The sequence below is a fragment of the Theropithecus gelada genome, chromosome 17 (assembly GCF_003255815.1).
Source record: "Theropithecus gelada isolate Dixy chromosome 17, Tgel_1.0, whole genome shotgun sequence".
Taxonomy (NCBI): Eukaryota; Metazoa; Chordata; class Mammalia; order Primates; family Cercopithecidae; genus Theropithecus; species Theropithecus gelada.
Window position 1 is genome coordinate 74,341,021 of NC_037685.1, and position 18,024 is coordinate 74,359,044.

General features: G+C 41.5%; 1 protein-coding gene across 10 annotated transcripts in view; it reads right to left on the minus strand.

Annotated features, from left to right (window-relative positions):
* The window catches only part of ENOX1 (ecto-NOX disulfide-thiol exchanger 1), a 585,101-nt gene that overhangs the window by 23,766 nt on the left and 543,311 nt on the right, over positions 1–18,024 (minus strand). The window lies entirely within an intron of this gene.

The window sequence follows — 18,024 nt, forward strand, 5'->3', positions numbered from 1 at the left end:
ACTCAAAAAGAAGTTGAGTCTTATTGGAGGAAAGTTGCTCACTGAAAGATGGCTCCAAAGAAGGACTAGTATATTGAGCAGTGGCGGGGAACCTACAGGAATGATAGAGAACAGGTAGGGAGAGCCAAATGGAAGAAGAAGAATTCAGAAGGTTTGAACAAATGGGTTGACAGATGTTCTCAGAACAGGAAGTGGTTATAGGAGAGATATTTAGATAGTTAGTACAAAGCAACAAAACTGGTCAGATCCAAGAATACAGGAAGTATTGGGAGCATGCCGAGCCTGCAAAAAGTGAAAACCACACCTGAAGGCATTCAAAGAAAAATAAACTCAGCACATGCCATCAAAACAGATCTATGAGCTTAATTTAACTTATGAGCTACTACTTTGTAATCCAGGGGTAATTAGAAATTGCCAAGAAAGAAGGCTCTACTGAGAAACTGCAGTTGGTAGTATCTGATGAGCATTTGAGAGGCTCCTCTTAAGGTCCCACTTATTTGCTGAAGACCAAGTGATGAAGACTGAATGAGAAATGAAAATGGATAAGGTAAAGAATTGAGAAAATCACAATGATGTGATGATATATCACAGGGAAGACCTTGGTTGGCTAGAGGGTACAACAGGCCTCAGGCTGATGATAGGAAAATCCCAATAAGGACAGGAGTCAGAAAGAGTTTGGGGAGTGGTCTAAGCTAAGTCTGGAGCCAGCTGTACATCAAAGGTTACTAGAGACGAAAGATGCTCTTACAAATCAAAAACAGGATCTTGAGAGCCAGCCTCAATGGAAACACAATCAAGAATTTTAAAATAGAACAAATCCAAAGGCTTATTATGTATATGGGATTAGAACATTTATAAAGAGGAATTGCAGGAAAGGAAATAGAAATTCCTCCTATAATAAAATAACATTTGGTACTTTCCTATTAGGCTGATTAGGCACTTTCTCGATTGGAGCAGAGCAGGTCTGTATGTACACATCATCTTTCTAGGGTAGTGGGGTCAGTGGGCCTGCTGAATTCTGTTAGTTATATGCCCTAAGGACAAATAGGTCCCACAGGGACTTGGCACTGGACTTCCGGGCCTGGGAGGTTAAGATTGCTGAGCAGATGCAAGCTGAGGCTCTGTAAGGTCTCCCGAGAGAGGTGTAGGAAGAAAGAGGATGGAAGAACATTAACCAGGATAATGACTGCATCATTAAAAAAATACAAAAAATGAACCCTGGAGCTGAGTGGAAATAATATCTCCAAGACAGGGTGATCTGTTCACAGCCTAGATGATAATTGGGGCCAAATGAAATTATTCAGAATGAGTTTAGCAGATAACAGGCCCACATTAATTGCCAAGACTGAGTGGTGTCCTGGGGCCATCACACAGTTGAAGATCCAGTTTCATTAAGGGAAATGGACTGTAGAGGGCAGGCAGATGTCAGGAGCCAGCAGAGAAAGGCAAGGGCAGAACAGACAGACCACCTGAGAGTGCTGTTTTCTTCCCAGGTCCAAAAGTGGAGTCACATAGAAAGGGGCACTCTAAGCAAGCCTCAAAGAAATGCTGCTGAATCACCAGTGTCTACAAGGAGCCAGATAAGACTCAGTGATTCTTGCTCTGATGATGTTTTAGGGTTGGAAAAATTAGTATGGAAAGATAAGAGTCTTAGGGTCACCGTTCTGTGGAAGTATTTCTTGAGATTGGATACTGGAGCGTGTGCTCTGCTGACCACAAATGGTGTGCTCTCACGCAGTCATGGCCAGTGACTGCAGTGGACACATCTCTCTGCATGGTTCCCACAACAGTCCAGCGGGCCTGGGCTTGACGGAGACCCAAGGCTTGGCAGATATCCCAGCTCCTGGGGACATCTGTGAGTTTTGTTCAGGTTGGAGACGGAGTTGTTTTTCTGACTGCTCTAGGAGGGAGAAGAGCTATGCTGGAAGTAGTACAGGATCATTGAAGCTGATCAGGCAGGCTCCAAGGAATGTTTGCATCTTATAATAAACTGGCCTTAAGAATCTCCAAAAGGGAAAACATCATTTCCATTAGAATCAAGGGTGTGCCCAAGCATATTAAATAATCTATAGCATCGAGTGAAGTGGACCAACTTGTGACCACTCAGAAGAGTCACTACTGACGAAGCTCTAGATCCTCAACCTGCCTTGGGCATGGTATAAGCCCAGGCTCTTGCTGACAGAGTCACAGAGCTAATTAGATGGGTGAATGCTTATGTCATCCGTTTTGCCAAAGAGCACAGTTAAAGTTAATATAATTGTGTTTCAAGGGATAGAAGACAGGATAGTGATTTTAGACAGCCACATTATATGTTGTGGTTTTACTTTTTCCAACTATTAAAAAAGGAGAGTTTTGTTTTAATGACTTTAATCATGGGTTTAATCATGTGTTCCTTAGAAAAATAAGGTTAATTTGATTTGTCTGTATTTATATTGGTATTGTTCAGTTGAACAAGATAATGACAAGTATTGATAACCTCCAAGTTTGGGGTAGTCTACAAAGTAGATACAAGCAACAACTGTACCCTCTCTCTCTGCTTTTATTTAATGTCTAGAAATAGAGCTCCATCATCATGATTGGTTAAGGTGAAGGGAATACACAGAATGTGGAATTAATTAATTCCCAAACCAATTCCCTGTTGCATTTAAGCTAAGTCTGTTTTTACTTTCAGCTACCGAATAAATATTTATGCTACATACAGACATCACATGCCTACTATATGCCAAGGAGTTCTAAGTTTTTAAGGATATGGCATTCAAAGTGATCAGAAGTGCAAGCTTACCCAGGGACCAGCCAGCAATTCTTATAAAAGGTCTAAAAGAAAGAAATATGAGTAGATGAAGCTGGAGAAGTAGGTAGATCATGGTAAGAAGTTTAGATTTTATCTGGGAGGCTTGACAAGTGAAGAGTTTTCAGCTCTGCGTTTTAGGACATTGGTTTGGAGGCAAATGAAACTGGAGTCAGCCTACTGCAAAAGTGTATCCATTTTTACTTTTTGATGATGACAGTCAAAACCCAAAATCAATGGTATGCAAAGTGCAAACAGCATTTAAGAGGTAGAACTAAAAAAAAAAAATCTGGTGACCTGGCGGCTGATGAAAACATTGAGAACAAGTAGGTGGCTCAGTGAATAGGAAAATGGAGAAAGAAGCTAGTCTGGAAGAAGATTGCGTGTTCAGTTTTGGAAATGTTCAACTTAAGGTTTCTATAGCATCTTGTCAAAATATTTTGGAGGAAGTAGGATGTGCACGTTTCTGAACTTAGAAGCAAGGCTCTGACAGCTCTTTTTATGGGGCCTTTCTCTGGTTTTGTTTGCAGCAGGAAATCTTGATGTTTTCTTGTGGGACAAAGAGCAGGCTTGCTTACACTTGATATAAAAAATGTAGATTCCCAAGCTCAGTGTTTCTATCTTGTAACACAAACCACTGCATGTACTGGCATCCTTCTGGGCCCCTCTACGGAGATGCTTAGGTTATAAGATCCATGAGAGGAAGTCTGGTGAAGCCAAAATTCTTCTGAGAACAGTCTCTCAGTTGGATTTCATATTCTCTACACAGGACATTCCAACTAATCTTTTTAGTAATTGGGGAACACATATTATGGGACACTGAATCATAAATGATGCATAGTTTTGCTCCTTTCTTAAAAAATTCATGGTCCTTATTACTCTCTCCACCCCAAGTCTCTAGAGAATGGAAAGGACCTTATCAGAATGGGAAAGTTTTATCATTAGACACATAAAGTTATGAAGACCCTTTATCCTTTTATCACCTTAAAATCCTTTAGCCTGATAGATGCAACATGCCCAGAAGAATGATGAGTCTACAGATATTCCGGAAAAGAGGTTCCAGATGCCTAGCCATTACAAAGTAGAAGTGAGTGAGCGGGGATGGGATGCGAGGTGAGGAAGGTTACTAAGTACAAATTGTTAGTGGTATACAAAGTACACAGCGGGAAGGGAACATGAGGATGGAGATCAAGAGTGTCCTCCTAGTGAGATCTATTGGATTATGAAGTAGTCTCCCAAAGGAAGTGGCAGGAACACAGTAAAAGCACCCCAGACTAGAAAATGCACTGCAGGTAAGTAACAATTCTGCACTTGACATGAGATTGGAGATTACCTAATAAATCTTTTCTCAGTCTACGTTTTAACTCTAATTTCTGTGATACTTAGAAGGAGTCATTAAAGGGGCTGGAGAAGAGGTTTTCAGTAACTGGAAACTAGATATCACCGACTTTTAAAGAGATTTCTTAAAGAGTTAGCTACTCGAAGGCAGAAATTTCCCTTCTAAGAGTCCTCATCACTTACTTAGAGAAATGATCAAAGTAAGTTATCATTTAGAGGAGCTCTTTTTCAATAGTTTACTGAGCTAGAATAGTGCTTTGTTATTTTTTGTTTCTCTCCACCTACCCAAGCCCCTAAGGACCAAGAAAATGGCTTCCCCGGCTTGTAAAATCCTTCTGTTACTGCTTTCACTTAATTATTCCTGTGGTTTCCTTACCTTTAGGGCTGTTTTCTTTCTGTTGCAAAGCTTCTTGAATACATGTTGTCCACCTGTGTGTACTGCCTCATCATCTGAAGTCTCAGCTTTTTCATCAGTCACTCCAACAAATCTGCTCTGAATATATTTTCAGTGACCCTCTTCTTGCCAAATGATTATTTTCTCAGTCCTCTCACCATGTGATATTTGACACTCTTGACACTGGCCCCTCTTAAACCATCTGCCTCACATCTGCTGCACAGGAGGTCCTGGTCTTTTTCCTCCTAATTTCTTGTTTAGTCTTCACTGGCTTTTTTGTTCCCTCTGCTGGCCCAGTGAATGTAACGAAGAGGCTACTCTCTTCCTCTTCTCTAGCTTTGGCCCTTTCCAAAGTGTGGTCCCCAATTTTTCTTCTCTGTTCCCTTTTATTAGAGTTCTTTCATTCTCATGGATTCAGCTATCATCAAACTTAATTATTTAAGCTTCTGTTCTTTACCACCAACTGACCACTGGGCTTGTCTACTTGAATTTACCAATGCCAGTTCAAATTCAGAATGGGAGGTGGCCATGAGGCAGTGGAAGAGACACTAAATACTTGGGTTTCAGCCTTGGCTCTTCCTGCAACAGCCGGGTAACCTTGGCAAATTATTCAGCATCTTCAAGACCCAGATCACTTTTCTAAAAATGAGGGTGCTGGGTAGGGCCAATCATCTTTGAATAGTAGTTGATGGAACCTCATTAGCTTTATAGAGGTGACATGGATGGCCCATGGGGACACATCTCTGGAATTCTACTCTTTTACTCCTTTCTTTTGTTTAATGATACAGGGCTCCTATGTAAAGCTTCATTTAAAGAAATGTTCTTAGACCGGGTACAGTGGTTCACGCCTGTAATCTCAGCATTTTGGGAGACCGAGGCAGGTGGATCACTTGAGGTCAGGAGTTCGAGACTAGCTGGCCAACATGGTGAAACCCTGTCTCTACTGAAAATACAAAAATTAGCTGGGTGTGGTGGTGCAGGAGAATTGCTTGAACCTGGAAGGTGGAGGTTGCAGCAAGCTGAGTTCACACCACTGCACTCCAGCCCGGGGAACAGAGTGAGACTCTGTCTCAAAAAAAAAAAAAAAAAAAAAAAAAGTCTGAGTCCAGGTCTTTCCTGATGTAATTTTCTAAACTTCTATAATTTTATGTCTAAAACCCAGTTCACCTCACTCATCAAACTGCATCCTCTTCTAACTTTTCTGTTTTTATTAATGTGAGCATTATTCTTCCACTTGCTGGCACTCAAACCCTCATTTTGTCTTTGATTCATTCTCTACTATCCCCTAAGTGCTTTTAAGATGTCTCTAAATCCAGATTCTCTCAAGTGTCTGTGAGATGTCTCTCGTGCCGCATTCCCATCTCCACTACTGGTGCTCTACTCTCAGTTCTACTTGTTTCATACTTTGTTTTAGGGATGTGGTCTCACTGTGTTGAGCAGGCTGGTCTTGAACTCCTGGCCTGAAGCGATCCTCTTGCCTCAGCTTCCCAAAGCACTGGGATTACAGGTATGAGCCACTGCACCTGGCTGATTTCACACTTTGACCACTTTGCTGCAGGAACCTCCTACTTTGTCTCTGCCTCTAGGCTCTTCCTCTTCCAGTCTGTCTTACATAATACCACCGGTCAATTTTCTAATATGTGACTCTTATCTCATCCAACTCTGGTTTAAAACTTCAGATGCTTTCTGACAACCTACAGAAAAAGTCAGATGCTACTGCTTGGCATTTGGGGCCTACTCCTATCAAACTAGCCTATCTTCTTTCTATGCTATGTCCGGAAATGCTCTTAGAAAGCTCTCTCCTTTTCCTTGCCACTTCCTACGTACATTTTACACACAGCACAAGTCCCGTATCTCTCAGAGGCATCTGTTTCAGGCCACTTGCAAGGCTTCCTTATCTGCACACATTTCCTACGCCACTTATATGGCAGTTCATCGCTTATATATCACATTTCACCTTTTTGTTTCCTCCATAAAACCACTACCGCCTTTAGACAGTAATCACAGTGATCTAAGCACGTGAGGCAGAATGGCTGAATGGAAGCTGTGTTCTAAATCTGTCATATTATTTACATACTAGATAACTTTAGGCAGGGCATTTCTCTAAGCCTTAACTGTTTTAAATGAAAAACATGGATAATACCCTATGCCTCTTCCCCATGGTTGCTGTGAGGACCAAATATAAGTGAGACAGTGCTTTCACAACTATAAATTTCTAGGAATATATTGCGGCATCATTATTACAACCATTACTCACTTTTATGACTCACAGGATTGACTGGATACAGAACAAGCGCTGATATATACTTAGGGTACTGAATCCATGCAATAATTCTGTATAAGACTTTGACTAAAATTATATAAAAATATTTTTGCAAAAATGATAACTGTAGTTGTGTTCAAATAGTCGATATTTTCTATTTTCTCTTTTTCTGTGTCAGTGTTGTTATTATCCTTATAATTAAAGAAGAAAGAAAAAGAAACCAATGATATACAGTTGTTGTTTTGAAGAGCTATATGTAAGGATAGCCAGTTGAATACTTAATTAACATACTGAGTGACACCACCCACCCCCTAAATAGAGAAACCACCGCCAGGTGACTTCGTCTGTGACCCTCCAAGGGCTGGTGGCCTCCATAGCTGCTAGTGCAAGGTGAGTGGGACAGCTGATAAGATCTGTGTGGTAAAGATTCACCATGTCACACCTGACTCTGCCAGCAGCATACCGCAAGGCTCGTTTTCTTTCCCTGCCCGCTTGTTCTGTGGCTGCCTTTTGCTGTTGGCTCAGTTCTGCTAATTGCTCATAGGCCCTACTCTTAAACATCACACTTCTTGAAATCTGGGGCCCTATAGATAATTGTCAAGATGTCTATCAGCGACATTCTTATCCTTTACTCCCATTTTGCAAAGTATCAAAAGCAGTTCATCAAATGATATGCCAGTTGCCTATAACCTTCAAATTATTCCTTATATGATTAGAACTGTGGTTGGGGGAGGATGGAGAATGGAGATACCCCTCACACTTTCCTTTATGAGCCAGAGACTAGCACATAGCAGGTGTCCAGTGGCTGATACATGAAAGAATGAGCCACAAATGAGCCTGGAATATTGTAAACATGATGATTTGGACATAGAAGACACTGGTTTTATTTGCCACTGGCCTGCTGTGTTCCTTTGTTTCGTTTTTGCTCTTTGTACAAAGACAGGATTGAAGTGGATGACCTCCACAGTGTCTTCCTGCTCCCTGATTCCATGCCTGCTCGGTGCCCTTTTCCCTGACGTGGACCTTCCCTTCAGATTCAGGTAGCCAGCTTGGTACAGACCATATAAACTTATCCTTTATTTTTGATGCCAATAAGAATTAGAGAGGAAAGAGGAAGCAGAGTGAGAAAAACAATTAAAAACCAAATGGATGAGGAAAGGATTGATAAGCATGAGTGACTAAGCTTTAGAATTTTTTTATGGTTTCTTATGGGAACATAAGAATGCACCCATCCCCAAAGAGTGAGCAGGATCTCAGGAATTTCCTGTGGGGCAGAAATCCTGAGGCCTTGATGATCTGTTGTGAAATCTTGGCACTGCCCATCCCGAGGGTCATGGGCTCTCACCACTTCTGCCCTTTCCTAGAAGCCTTTGATGATCAAGGTCTGTACAAGGGGAGCCTCAAAGGCCCAACAGTTTTCAGCACCAGAGAGACAATCTGAAAGCAGATGTGTGGGGCTCCAAGATGCAGTGATTCATCATGATGTGACCATATTTTACATTCTGAGATGTTCCACCTCATTGGGATTCAATTGCTGGATCGGGAGCACATACATTATGTCTTCAGACAACTCCAAGAACTGTGTTTTCTAAGATTTCCAATTGCAAAGATTAAAATAGGCGAGAACTAGTTACGGGTCACATAAAGGACCCTTTAAAGAAAGATGAAAACAGTGTAGTTTAGTGCCAGAGATACCCAGATACAGCATTTATCCTGGTGGCCTTCTTTCTAGGTCATCATTGGTTATATTTATTTAACAAACACCTGTACAGTACTTACTATATGTAGGAAGTGTTATAAGCACTTGACAAATATAAACTCACTTAATTGTCGTAAGCGCTCTTCGAAGTCAGGCTATTACATTCTCAATTTACAGGTTAAGAAAATGAATAATGAGGCTAATGACTTGTCCAAGGTCACACAACTAGTTAGAAGTAGGCTCAGGATCTGAACCAATGTTGTCTCGCTCCAGAGTCCTAACCACTGCACTAGGTTGCCGGTTACGTGGATATTGAGTGCCTGTGGCGCTCTGTGACCAAATCCCTCCTGACGGCTGTCTATAGTCCTAGCTCACTCAGGAGCCAGCAAGGCTCCACGCAGGCCTGGTGAGCTGTGCTTCTTGCACAAACATGAAAGGAAAGGGGAGCAGGGAGGAAGCCACTGAGGTGCTGGCTGAGGAGCAGCATTAGCAGGGACTGAGGGGGCTGGCTGGCTGCTGCTGTTGGTGGTGACGGACTTCTTTAGTGTGACTTTTAACCACAGTCTGTGCAACGGGGAGGGATTTCAAAGGCAGGGTGCTGGGGCCAATGAAGAAGAGGTGGGACACATGCTTTCTTGACTTGAAGGCTGTGGGTGTGGGAAAGCCAAGGTCAAAGCAGCACTCCAAAAGACTGTGGTTGGGCCACATGCAGGATTGGCTGGGCAGGTGGAGGCAAGGTCCTCAGGCAAGGAGGACCCCGGTGCTTCTCCAGTTACACCCCAAGGATGTGGCAATAAGTTGGAACCACAAAGGTGGTGGGAAGAGAGAGAAAAGGTGGATACAGAAGCCATTGTGAAGGAAGAATGGAAAGATTCTATGTGTGAAGCAGAGAGGGGCGAGTTAAAATCATTTAAACAAGTCAAGTCTACATAGCTAGCAGAATATGGATACCAGAATCAGAGATCACGAAGAATTAGAAGTATTGCTTCTAGGTTAGGTACAGTGGCTTGCACCTGTAATCCCAGCACTTTGGGAGGCCGAGGCAAGCGGATCACCTGATGTCAGGAGTTCGAGACCAGCCTGACCAATATGGTGAAACCCTGTCTCTACTAAAAATACAAAAATTAGGCATGGCAGCATGCACCTGTAATCCCAGCTACTTGGGAGGCTGAGGCAGGATAACTGATTGAACCCGGGAGGTGGAGGTTGCAGTGAGCCGAGATCGCGCCACTGTGCTCCAGCCTGGGCAACAGAGGAGACTCCATCTCAAAAACAATAATAAATAAATAAATAAATAAGTATTGCCTCTAATATTTTAAAATATTGGAGTTGAGGTCTTAGAAAGGCAGCTGGAAATAGGGAAGATGAGGGTCATGGGCTCTCACCCCCTGTGCCCTTTCCCAGCAGCCTTCCATGGTCAAGGTCTGCCCAAAGGAAGCCTCAGGAGATTTTTCATGGTGGTACTTCAGGCTGTGAAGGGCGTGGACTTGAGTAGCTACAGCAGTGGGAGTTACATTTTCTACATACTGAAGAGAAACAGCTATTTTTGAGATCAAGTGTATTTTTTCATTTGGTTATGTCCACAGTGGCATTCAGGCTGGGAATACCCCTTTCTGGCCTCTCTCTTGCATGGTCCCAGTGCAGCTGTTGTCCCTACAGAAGTAGCAGCAGTGCTGCCTTTCACCCTCAAAGACATCGGTTTGAATTTTATGTGATCACTGTACCTACAGTCTCTACACAGCAACTCAGTACCTGGCACAGTGCTCTGTACACAGATGCAACTGGTGTTTTTAAAAGAAAAAATATCAATAGTAGACCCTCTAATATTACATCAAATGAATTTGTTACTACATAGAGAGGCCAGACCTTATGGGTGAAAATCACTGGCCATCATAAGGGTTTGGTCAGTACCCTGGGCCTAGAGTCAGCTAGAAGTCTATGAGGAATATATATGTATAGCGGATAGTGAAAAAAACTATGCAGTCACTTTGGGCATGTAATTTTACAGCCTTTTGGTCCCTAAATGCATTTATTGTGGTATCATTTTAAAATAACACAAATTCTTTAATCTCGTAGACTGAAGGACGTAAGGAAGTTAATTTTTCATTTGTATCTATTATTAATGCTTTCAGTGTTTTAAGTATTAACTTTTAATTTTTTTGGAGACCAAACCATAAACTTATAACTTTTTCCTTTCTTTTCCAGAATATAAGATATATTTCCTACTTGACTTTCTTAGTAATAACCTTTGTTTTCTCATTACAAATAAAAATATGTATTCACTGTAGAAAATATATGAAATAAAAATTAAAAATTAACTGAAATTCTACTGAGATATAAATGCTATTAACATTCAGATATTTGCCTTTTATAGTTTATATATAACCCCCTCCCACATATATATAACATATATATGTGTTTTCATGTATACATGTATGTATATATTGTTTAATTCTTATTTGAAAAATAGGATTATGATACATATATAGCCCCCAAATAGAATATTCTACATAAAGAACAGAGACTTTGATAGGAAAGGATCATTTCAATTTCTTAATGTTTCCCATTAAATACTAAGAAGATCACTGCTGCCTGGATCATAACTTAATAATGACTCTCACAGTTCACACCATGCTTAAATTGTGGTCTCAAGCTGGCAATTAAATGACTTTCTTTTGGTCTAGTTTTGTGACAGTCACGTTAAAAATGATCTAAAAACGAGAAAAAGAATCCCTTTGTGTCCAGTAACCACATTCATTATTTAAACTGTTAAGTTGTAGTATTTTATTTCTAGTTTTACTATATACCACTGTAGACATAACCAAATGAAAAAATACACTTGATCTCAAAAATAGCTGTGTGTTTCTCTTCAGTATATAGAAAATGTAACCCACACTGTTATAGCTCTGAAGTCCACGCCCTTCACAGCCCGTAAAAGTACGAACATGAAAAATCTCCTCAACCAATAAAAATAGAGCAGCAAACAGAAGAAACTAAAGTGAAATACTTTTTTAAAATGTATGTATGTGCATCCAGAATTAGTCGGTTTGATTTATCTTGTATGATACTAACTCTATTGCTGGGAAAGATTAATTGTATTATGGTGCTCTTGGCATGTTATTTTCTCAGTTCATTTCTCAGTATGACATTTCTTCTTTTTCTCTGCTACAAAGCACCCACCATCATAACTTTCACCTGCTGAGTTTATGTTACTAATGATAATATTAAAACTTAGAGGGTTGTTTGACCTTTATAGTGGTAAATTAGGTCATCAAAATAGGTGGGACACAATCTGATAAATGGGAAAGAGAAAGATTTGATTATTATTAAAGTAAAATCAAATTTTACAAGGTTTTCCTGGCATACTATGAGATCTTAGTAAACACTGAATATCTTCCTTCTCTCACACCCCCAAATTGAATTCTCTCTATTCACCGTTGCCTTGCATATGCCACATATGACAACTGTTCCAAGAACCAAGTGTTTCTGATTGCTCCTGCATGGTGCATTGGAGATCCTCTGATTATAAACCAAATAATATAAATAATAGTGGTGATAATACTACTAACAGCCCTTATTGAGTGCTGGGTAGATGACAGGTGCTGTTCTCTTACTATCTCCATTTTACAGATTAAACACTGAAGTACAAGTATGCCTTACTGTTTAATCTGTAAAATTGAGATAATAGTGAGTAACTTCCTTAAGTTTACACACCTAGAAGTTAGTGGCATCATGACTGGGCCCCAGGCAGTCATACCCCAGGGCCTTTAGTCCATGCTGCCTTCTGTCTGAATGACCTCTCAGGAAACTATAGCTTCTCCACTTGGTTCAAGCCCTTGATCCCACGCCAAGTCTGTTCCTTACTGAGAAGTCTGCAGTCAGTCTTGAGTGAGTCCCTTTTCAGTTGTGTGCCCTCTCTTCATTGGGCCATGTGCTCCTGGAGGACAGTGACTGCTCTGTGATCCAATGTGCTCCCAACAGGTGGCACTGTGCCTGTCATGTGGACTTGGATGGACCTTGTTAGGAGTGGCTAGTTATGGGTCCAGTGATCTTTTTTGCGTATTATCCAAATCAATGTGATTTCTTAAGAACCAGAGTCTCACAATTACTAATGATGTATTTTCTTTTGGGGTTGAATGGCAGCAAAGTTCAACATTTGGATTAAATGAAGTATCTGTACACCTCAGTTCAGTATAATTTGATTGGAATTTATTGAGCTTCCTCCTCTTTTCATTTATTGAGCACCTACAATAAGGGTACATTTTGTGTTAAGACAACATTTTGTATTATTCAAAGATGAATAATAGTGGTTCCTGCTATCAAAGAATGTAGGAGTCTAGAGGGCAGCCAGCTATGTAAAATGCATTAAAATACAGTATGACATAAGCCATGTAAAATACATTAAATACACTATGATACACACCATGACAAAGAAGAGCCAGGGTGCTGGGGAAGCCCAGAGGGGCACCTAGCCTGTCCTGGGGTGGAGAGTCTATGGAAAAGTATGGTCCACAGGCTGGTAACACTGGCATTATCTGGGAGCTTACTAGAAATGCAAATTCTCAGGCCCCAGCTTGGACCTGCCCAATGGAAAACTCTAGGGTGGGGCCCAGCAATCTGTGTTTTAAAAAGCTGTCTTAGATTCTATTGCTTATTAAAGTTTGAGAAGTATAACCTCAGAGAACATAAGACTCATAGATACAACAATTAGACAAGAAAACATATCTAATTAAAACCTGTAAAATAAGAAAGTTGGATGATGTGATCTCTACCACCTCAGTTTTAACTGTCAGTCCACAAGACTTTTATACACATCTTAAAGTTAACTGGAGTGATGTGTGTTTATCTTCAAGATCACGTGCAGATAATATGCAGAAGGGAAGTTTGTACTTCTCACCTAACCTCTCCAAACAGATTCACAGAGCCGACTGAGGCTGCTGTAGTTCCATCAATGCAATCATCAATCAATGAGTATTACTAATGTACCCACCTACATAGGCTTATTACTGTGTTAGGATCTGCAAGGAATACATACAAATTCTCCACTTTAAGGAACATGATCTGAGCTGGGGAGATAAGCCTGTCATAAGTGGGTTGTTCAAGATGGTTGGAATGATGATAAATTGTAGGAATCTGGAGAAGATGGTGATTGATTTGGACTGATTTTAGGGTAAGGACCTAAGAAATGGGAATTGAGCTAGGCTTAAAAACAGGCAGAATTTGCATTGCAGACTAAAAGGGTGATAAGATAGATGGAGAAGCTGAGTTATCAACACAAAATCTAATTATTTAGCATTTTTAATGAATGGTGCACCAAACTGAATTTGACCTGTTGACTCAAGCCATTTATTCAGGAAATCAGGCCAACATTATTTCTGAATACCAGGCTGATAGTTATTTTGTTTTTACCAAGGGGACTAGTTTGAATACTGTCATATAAAATGGTCAGGAATGGTATATATGCTTACAGCTGTGAGGCTTATATGTTATGCATATACGTGTGTGTGATTGTGCATGTATGTGGTGAGGGGGCCAGAGAATTATACTGACACAGGTATTGGGGCTTGATATAGATTGTACTTGTATACCGTTCCCATAGTTTCAAGTCATCTTCCTAAAATTTAGCATGAGAAGAAATTGCCTTTGCAAATTAGATTCTGCGAGTCTCATAAACATAAGTAGCTCACCAGCATACACTGAACAGTCTGGAAATTGTCCAGACAGACAAAGCCACTCTATGATCTCATAGAGAGGCTGACAGAACAATAGAAACGACATGTTAGTGAGCATCACGGCCACAAGTCTCCCCTGCAAGGACAGTTTCAAGCTGGGAAAGCTGAGACTTTGAGGTTTTTCTTGGAAAAACATAATGAACAGATTTCTGTTATATTAAGTGTTCCAAGCCTGGTTGAATGTTTTCAGGGGAACCTAGAGTTTTCAGAGAACGGCCTCCATATACCTGGCAAAGGGCTGCTGCCCAGAGAGGGTGACTGACAGGCAAAGACTTCCCTGGCTCTGACGTCTGCACAGCTTAGAAATGCAGTCTTTTTTTTTTTTTTTTTCCTTCAGGAAACTCTTGCTGTCTTTCTATAAAAACATACTTTAAAACTGTAACAAAACATGTGAATGCCTTTTCCTTTGGGCAACAGCTTTCCTTCCGAATTCAACTTTTGCTCTGCCTGAATTAGGAACATGTGGAGGAGGTGAACACTGAGGTGCAGTTTGCTGAATTTCTGACATTTTGTGAGACCGTAGGTTAGATTTAAAGCCACTAGTGTGGGGTTCATAGTCTTGGAGGTTGGATTTAAATTCCGAGTTATAGGTGGTTACAAACAGGATGTCAGGTCCCCCTGGGCATGGTGGGCAGGTCAGTAAGGAGGGAAGGTGTAGCTGCATTTGGTGGCCATGAACTCACACCTGGGGATACTTCTCACTGTTTGGCCCCAGCAAGAGAAGGGGGTGGGCACAGAGAGGGGGGTCTCCATCAGAGCTGGGAAGAGTTTTGAGGTTCGAAGGATTAGGACACACTTCAGTCTGTAGCAGGAAATGTAAACATATTTATTGCCAAGTTGAATCTTTGTTTCCCCCAGGAAGCCCACCAAAAATGTTACTTGTAGACTGACATTTGAGCTTTTTTGCTTCCAGTTCAAGAGCCTTATTTTAGGATAAGCATTTCATTAAGTGTAGATATTTGTGCAACTGCAAACATACCTTTGATGCAAGCGGATTTCACAGCTAGAGTTGGCAGGGCAGTTGCATGATGGTGAAAACTGCTGCTCTGCTGCCTGCCAGGGTCAATTTAGAAGGGCTGACGTGCACAGCACCATGAAACTTAGGCAGCTCTTCCTGTTCCAGTCTTTCCCACCTTTGTTCCCTTTTTTCTTCATTCTATCTTTGTACCTACTTTTTTCCTTGTCATTTTCGTACATATTTCCTCAAAGAAATGCCATATCCCAGTGAGCTATGTGTCAATGAGATGGATGAGGTTGGAGACGAGCAGTGTGTGAAGAAATAGAGAATGACCACCCTTTGCAGCACTGCAGAACCATCCTGGGAGAGCTGGAGAGTACCAGGCAAGGAATCCTTGTGGAAGACTAGCATCAAGGACAGAGTTGGACCAGCACTGGCTGGTGCATTTCACAACTGTCCCCTTCCTGGTCTCATGTGTGGTTAGCAGAAATGAAGTGGTGTGGAAATCACTATGGAATATTTAATAATCTAAATCATAAAAACAAATGTCTAGGAAGCCCTGTGGCTCCTGAGTGACATACAGAACTAAGAGGAAGGGGAGTTCACCTGCTGGTGCATCCTTGCTCCTGGTGGTTTTTATACCACTAATCCTGGTGCCTTGCCACTAATCCTGGATACTGAAGGTGCTTGAGGAAAGGAGACTCCCTCCCCTGCTGTTTTCATGAGGCACTAGGGCAATCTTCTGCTTCTGTCTACCTTTTTGGCTCCCAACTCTTTCCATAGATGCTACTGTATGTTCCTCCTGTTCCTTGTTGCTCAGCATATCAGGCAGTGCTAAGCCATACCTCTTGTGCTATCAAAATACCAGTGATATTCTTCATAGAAACAGAAAAAATCTTAAAATGTATATGAAACCACAAAAGATCCCAAATGGCCAATGCAATCCTGAGCAAAAAGAACAAAGCTGCAGGCATCATATTACCTGACTTCAAAATATACTATGAAGCCACAGTAACCAAAACAGCATGCCACTAGCATAAAAATAAACACATAAGACTATTAAGAGTAGAGAACCTAGAAATAAATCCATGCATTATAGACAACTGATTTTCAACAAAGGTGTCAAAAACATAGAATGGGGAAAGGACAGTCTTTTCAATAAGTGGTGCTAGGAAAACAGTATGCAGCAGAATGGAACTAGACCCCCATCTCTCACCATGTACGAAAATCAAGTCAAAATGGATTAAATATGTAAATATAAGACCTGAAAGTATGAAACTACTAGAAGAAAACATTGGGAGAAAATATTTGCAAACTCTCCATCTGACAAGTGATTAAGAACCATAATATAAGGAATTAATAACATAAGGAACTCAATAGCAAAAAGACAATCTATTAAAAATAGGCAAAATATCTGAATAGACACTTCTCAAAAGAGGACATACAAATGGCCAACAGTTGTATGAAAAGAAAAAAAAAAGATGAACATCACTAATCATCAGAGAAATACAAATCAAAACCACAGTGAGATAGCATCTCACCTCAGTTAAAATGGCTTTTATCAAAAAGACAAAAAATAATGGATGGCAGTGAGGATGTGAAGAAAGGGGAACCCTGGTACTCTGTGAGTGGGAATGTAAATTAGTACAGTTGTAGAAAACAGTATGGTGGTTCTACAGAAAAGTAAAAATAGAGCTACTATATGATCCAGCAATCCCATTACTGGGTATATATTCAAAAGAAAGAAAATCAATATACTGAAGAGATATACTGATATATTGCAGTGCTATTCACAATACTCAAAATAAAGAATCAACCTAGTGTCCATCATCAGATAAATGGGTAAAGAAACTGTGCTGGCGGGGCGCCCAAGATGGCCGAATAAGAACAGCTCCAGCCTCCAGCTCCCAGTGTGAGTGACACAGAAGACAGGTGATTTCTGCATTTTCAACTGAGGCACTGGGTTCATCTCACTGGGGAGTGCCGGACAATCGGTGCTGGTCAGCTGGTGCAGCCCGACCAGCCAGAGCTGAAGCAGGGCGAGGCATTGCCTCACCTGGGAAGCGCAAGGGGGATGGGAATTCCTTTTCCTAGCCAAGGGAAACTGAGACACACACCTGGAAATTCAGGTAACTCCCACCCTAATACTGTGCTTTACCAAGGGTCTTAGCAAACAGCACACCAGGAGATTATATCCCACACCTGGCCCGGAGGGTCCCACGCCCATAGAGCCTCCCTCATTGCTAGCACAGCAGTCTGAGAGCTAACTGCAAGGAGGCAGCGAGGCTGGGGGAGGGGCACCCGCCATTGCTGAGGCTTAAGTGGGTAAACAAAGCCACAGGGAAGCTCAAATTGGGTGGAGCCCACCACAGCTCAAGGAGGCTGGCCTGCCTCTGTAGACTCCTCCTCTGGGGACAGAGCATAGCTAAACAAAATGCAGCAGAAACCTTGTCAGAGGTAAATGCTCCTGTCCGATAACTTTGAAGAGAGCAGTGGATCTCCCAGCACGGAGGTTGAGGTCTGAGAATGGACAGACTGCCTGCTCAAGTGGGTCCCTGACCCCTCAGTAGCCTAACTGGGAGACATCCCCCACTAGGTGCAGACCAACACCTCACAAGGCAGGGTATACCCCTGAGACGAAGCTTCCAGAGCAAGAATCAGACAGCAACACTTGCTGTGCAGCAATATCCTATCTTCTGCAGCCACTGCTTCTGATACCCAGGCAAATAGGGCCTGGAGTGCACCTCAAGCAAACTCCAACAGACCTACAGCTGAGGGGTCCTGACTGTTAGAAGGAAAACTAACAAACAGAAAGGACACCTACACCAAAACCCCATCAGTACGTCACCATC